Below are 6,169 nucleotides of genomic sequence, written 5' to 3' on the forward strand. Positions count from 1 at the left end.
GTAGTGATAGACTTTATAACAAGTTTTATCCAAATAACTGTATAATATGCAAACATGTATTTACTGTAGAGTATGTGAGCTCAAAAGAGTTGAGTCCACATGTGTTGTTGCTGCCGCAGGAGGCAGACAGAAGCTGGATGTGAGGGTGGTGTATACAGGAAATGTGAGCTTTTGCAAGATTGAAGGCTGAGCAGGAGCTGGGCTTTACTCCAGGATCCACCAGCAGCAGACGGTAGGTGCTAGGGGCTTTATTACTTTTCCCTGAGCAGCTCACCCTAATCCCAGGGCTAAGAGACATGAAAGTCTCCCTCCTCTGAAGAAAGGCAAAACATGAAAGAGAGAAAGAATCAGAGAGACAGCAGCTCTGCGAGCCACTGGAACAGGGGATAAAGTGAATAAAGTAAAGATAAAAGGAAAAGCAGAGGCTTGATTGATTTTATTGTTTTTATCAGACATTCACAGCTTCATTCATAAGGATGAAGGGGGGGCTGAAGTGTGGACTGAGGAGTCAGTATAGCGTGTGCAGTGTATTCAGGAAAAAGAAAACAATATGTCATGGTGGGGAAAGAGGGAGGAGGAGGATGAAGCACAGGAGAGAGGGTCGAGAATACACTGAGGAGTGAGAGTGCAAGGGGATGTATAGAGAGGGGAAAAAAATGAAGAAAAAGGGGAATGAAGTGAGACTCAGGATGTGGGTAATCGGCACCATAGCAAGAGGGGGCAGACAGGGCAGCACTAAGTGGACATGCTTTCATAAACAATGCCAGAGGGGGACGAAGGGGCAGACAAGGTGTGAAGAGGGCTGCTGAATGGGCTCTGTGTATGTGTGCAGTTGAACAATGCAAAGGAGGTCTCCCAGTGTGAAACATGGACGATTGGAATTTTGGGCTCTTGCGGAGGGCAAACTGTGATTTCACTACCCACAATGCACAGGGTCAGAGTTCAGGGTTCAGGGGTCGTATGGGGGATGTTGCTGGTGGTGCAGAGTAACGGATGCATTGTAAAGCTTTAATCATCTCCCTCCATTTTCCATGTTTACAGTAAATACATTCTACTTTTGAAATCAAAATATTGATTTTAGTAACCGAAATAATGAAATATTTTTTTTTCTCCATTATTGGATATACAACTTGGTCTAATTGACAAAAGCTTCACAGCTTTACAGCCTCAACCCCCTTAGAATCAGCCTTGACTACTTCCTTCCCAGATTACAGATCTTGTAACCTTTGCTTCATTACTTACACCCCTCTCTTCCCTCTCCTGTCCTCCCCTTTCCTCTTTTCCTCCATGTCGCCCTGTTATGTTTCTCCTCTCTGCCCCAACCTGTGGCCTCTGGGTTTTGAGGAAAGGCAGAGGACGCCTTTGAAGATGGCGACAGCCAAGTTTGTCCGGGGCCACAGCCATGAATGCACGTCTTTGTCTGCTGTTCTCTCACGTCTTTATATCCTGCCCCCACTACACTCCTCATCCTCCCTCTGCCCCCCACAAACTCACACGGACATGCTTATGCCCTCGCTGGGGCCCCCATTGCACAAATGACCCCACTAATTATGTATTTAAGGTATTTGGCTCCTGTGAAAACAGCTTTGGGTTAGTGGTGGATGGTGGTGGGGTGGTTGGGAAGAAGAGGGTGTGCAGGGACGTAGGGTGGTCCATGGTCTCATGGCTATCATTACTGCCCAGCATTTTATGTAAACACTGGATTAGGGCAACGAGGGTTGATTGAGGAGAGGGCTGGAGGAGGTGGTGGTGGTGGGGTTTGGCACTCGGGTAGGTAAGCAGGTCGCCTGTGCTTCTGAGTTCTGGTCTCTGGTTTCACCCCTGGGTGGCAGTCCCTCAGAAACATTTCTCTCATGTACACACACATCTCACCTTACACAGGTAATAGTTTATTAGCAACACAGGAGAGATGATACAGCACATAAATACTCACTAATCTTCTCTCTTCATGATCTTCTTTTCTGCTTAGAACACCCTTAGAAATCCAAAGTGTGAAGTCCTGCTTCCAACCTTTCTGGGGTCAATTTAAAACCACTTCCTCATTGCTAACAAACAACCCGCTCAACACAATGTTATGTGGCTCGAAGTTGGTCCCTCGTAATTTCTTTATGAGATGCAAGGCATTGTAGGATTCTAGGCTCATCCCCAATTTCCACCCCTCGTTACTCCCGCCCCCCTTTTCCATTGTCAAAATGCTAAGTTCCATCACCTGTCACGTGTCTGGGCCACAGCAAAGGATGGGGCTGTCCCGTTGTGAGCAGCCCTCCATATAAACTGCTCTGAAATCTGATCATTTTTGCTTTGGATCCCCCAGGTCAAGGGGCTGACTGATGCTTCTGATAAACCTGAGATGGGCAGCAGCCTGCTCGGCCGTTCAGCAGGTTCCCATGCTGATACAGGCCCCCTCTCTCCAATTCAGCACCAACCCTCTGTTTCTGCATCACATATAGTCTCTTACTTAATCTCATCATAGGTATTTATTTAGTTTTCTCTCACTGCCATTTGTGACTCTCATGTGATAAACTTCATTCACCACAAGTTGGCGAAAACACACAGCAATGACCACTAATCCATTCAACCCAGTGCAAATAGGCTTTACTGGTAAGAATTAGTGAAAAAAGCAACCTGGAAATCTTCACAGACTGATCCATAAGTACTTACTGTAACTTGTACTTTGTGACTGAAGTGAGCTTGGCAGGGCCTCTGTCAGGTCTGGTTCAATGGGAAGAAGCAGTGAGTTAAGGAGGGTGTGGCAGAAGAACTACTATGAGTGTAGAGGTCTCTGGAGGGAGATAAGTCAGGTTCTAATGGGGGCTGAAGTTTGTATGTGTTGTAATTACAAAGGGAGATGCATGGAGTCATTGCCTCTACTGTGTGTGTGTGTGTGTGTGTGTGTGTGTATGTGTGTGTGTGTGTGTGTGTGTGTGTGCGTGTGTGTGTGTGTGTGTGCGTGTGTGTGTGTGCGCGCGTGTGTGTGTGTGTGTGTGTGTGCGTGTGTGTGTGTGTGTGCGTGTGTGTGTGTGTGTGTGTGTGTGTGTGTGAGAGAGAGAAAGAGAGGTAGAGTGTGTGAGCATACATGTTTTCCGATGGGAGCACAGCTAGGGAAGCCAGTTTCCCTTTGCACATCAAATAAATCAAAAGTCTACAATTAGAAAGAAGGAGTGAGCAGTGTTTGGTTTGTGGGAAGAGAGGAAGAAAGCTTGGAATGTGTCACTGCTATTGAGGAATGAGAAGTGTGTTTGTGTGTGTATGTGTGTGTGTGTGTGTGTGTGTGTGTGTGTGTGTGTGTGTGTGTGTGCGTGCATCCGTGCATGGGTGCATGCGTGTGTGTGTGCCCGTTTGTGTGTGGTCGGGAGTAGCCGGCCCAGCCAGCATTCTTGGGCAGCAGTATTATTAACTGCAGTGGAACCATTATCAGTGTTTACTTTGATCCAACCACCATCAGAGGAGTAATGGACTCAGCTGAACCCTGCCTCTTTCTATTTTTCCTCTCAGCAATTCTTGTCTTTATCACGATGATGTTCAGGATGTTATTTACCTCATTATTTTCAATACAAGAAGGACTGGCTAGCCAAAAAGGAGGTGTCATTAAGATGCTGACTAAGTGATGTGGAAGTGGAATGAGAAGTGTGTTTGTGTGTGTGTGTGTGTGTGTGTGTGTGTGTGTGTGTGTGTGCATTCAACACAGTCCCCGCTTCTTTGGATTAAAGCTGTTGAACTCTCTCTGAAGTGAGCCAAACACAGAGGGCTTAGCGCTCTCCTACATCCCATAATTCAATAGTGCGATAAGACCACCTAGTTTTACAACCTTACTATAACACTTGTGAGGAAACACACACACACACACACACACACACACACACACACACGCACACACACACGCACACGCACACGCACACGCACACGCACACACACACACACACACGCGCAGAGTGGAGATTTTTTTGGTGTTGAACACACGGCTGTCTTATCTTTAAAGTCAATTGACATACACACAAAGACTTTCTTGTGCTGACAGAAAGAAAAAGAAATGCCATGAACTACATTAATGTAGGACTCTGGACCTTGGTGTGTGTGTGTGTGTGTGTGTGTGTGTGTGTGTTCATGCAGTTTACATTCAGAGTGTGGGAAAGACTGAAGAAGCGGCCACACACCTATCTGTCTGATGGGGGTATGATGAGAGCATCACAGAACAGGCCTCACACTGTTCACACCGGCTGGCAGGTGGCAGACGCACCTGGTACTGAAGAGTGGCTGCAAACACACACACACACACACACACACACACACACACACACACACACACACACACACACACACACACACACACACACACAAGGAGAAGATGTATAATGCATGTATGTGGTATGGTTAAGGTAGTGCTATAGACTTTTTGTCTTGTACAGGTGTGACAGGGTCACAACTGTGTGGTTAAGAGTTTTGACAGCATTGCGTTAGCATTTGACACCTGTGTTTTGTAGGTTGTGGTTAAAGCCATGGGATAAGTGTGTAGAGTTTTGAAAACTGTGTTCAAGCAATGAAAAACGAACTAGAGTTTGGTCCACATGAACTGCTGCTCTGCAGACTGTAGTTAGAGTTTAGCACATGTGGCTCCAGTTGTGCCCACTGTCGTTTAGCACTCAGAAGAACTGTAATAGTAACTTTTACTTTTTTCTGATATGGCTAACTAGACTGGGTAAAACCAGCCCGATCTGCCGGCGATTTGATTTCGCCCTGCAGCTCAGGCTGGAAACCTGTACATTATTCTATCCTGCTTCCGTTACAAATTTGCGGGGACCAATCACAAACTGGCTTATCCACCTGCCGTGCTATTGGCGGGTTTAACACGATGATGATAGAGAAGCGACCAAGCAGCTTTTTGTTTACGTTCAACATGACGGCCACCGAAGCGCAGGCAGCAACCCGTTGATGCCGCTGTCGCTGCTACGTCACCCGGATCGTTGGTTTGATTGGTTGAAGGACTATCCAATAGCGTACAGAGTCATTTGAACTATGCCCGTTGATCACGCCTCTTGTGCAGTAGAAAATACAGAGCAGACTCCCCAGACTAATGTTCAATCTTTAAAGATTGAGCTTGGTCTGGTGATAGCCAGACTAATGGCTAACAGTTTGTTTACATCAAAAATGTTTGTAGACATATGGGTAATAGTGGCCTACATTTTTAATTATGATCAGTTGAGGAAAATCCCCCAAATCCTTTAAGGTAAAATTATCAAAATACATTTGTAATTTAGTTGTAAAGTTATCTTTCAAATTGTGGAAAGTAAATATTTTACTTATCTTAGTTCCTCCAACACTTTCAAAATTATAGCCATATGAATATGCTGTGTGGTCTGTTGGTGTGTGTTTGTCAGGACGGTGAGCAATGAGCAACACAGTGAATCCTTCCATTCTCCAGAAGAAGATATCACTGAGATATTCCTTGAGGGAAAAAATATTACAGTAAGTAAAATTCACATTTTATTATTATTCAAAGCAATCTTTCAGGAAGACCATAGCTTTACTGTATCAGCGTTTTAACCCTCTGACAACCTCAGCATCTGTGGTTTGGTGTAAAAACTTTCTTGAACTACTGGCTACTGGCTGCAGACTTCCTGTTTCATCCACTTAAGGCTGTGTGTGTGTTTCTGTGGAAGTATTTACTGACGAAACCCCCCACACGACTGTCTTTGATGGGAGGTGAGGCTGAGAGGCAGGAGTCTAAGTGGAAGCCGGTTCAACGGAGTGGCTTCTGAGGGAAGGTCACGACAGCAGTGGAGGAGGGAGTGAGAGATGGAGGGACGGCGGGGGAGAGGAAAGACTGTGAAGGGATCTCTGACAGCCCGTTAACATCACAAACTTCACAGCACCCCATTTGTTCTGTTTGTCGCAAACGTTTCTCTATAACCCTCTCATCTATGCTCTTCTCCTTTTATCTTTCTTTTTATGCGACATGAAGCTCTCTGTATAACCTTCTAACTTCATGTTGCTCTTTGCATCTCTGTTTCAGACTCTTGTTCTCACCCTCCTGCTCCTTTTTTCTCCTGAGTAGTGCTGCTTTTGTAGTATTTTGACATCTTCACAGTTTGTCTGTTTTCATCTGAACACAGATGAAAACACATTTCTCTTTGATCTGTAAGATGATGTCATTGGAAGAGTGGGCAGACAA

Source organism: Sander lucioperca, chromosome 21, assembly GCF_008315115.2.
Source record: "Sander lucioperca isolate FBNREF2018 chromosome 21, SLUC_FBN_1.2, whole genome shotgun sequence".
Lineage (NCBI taxonomy): Eukaryota > Metazoa > Chordata > Actinopteri > Perciformes > Percidae > Sander > Sander lucioperca.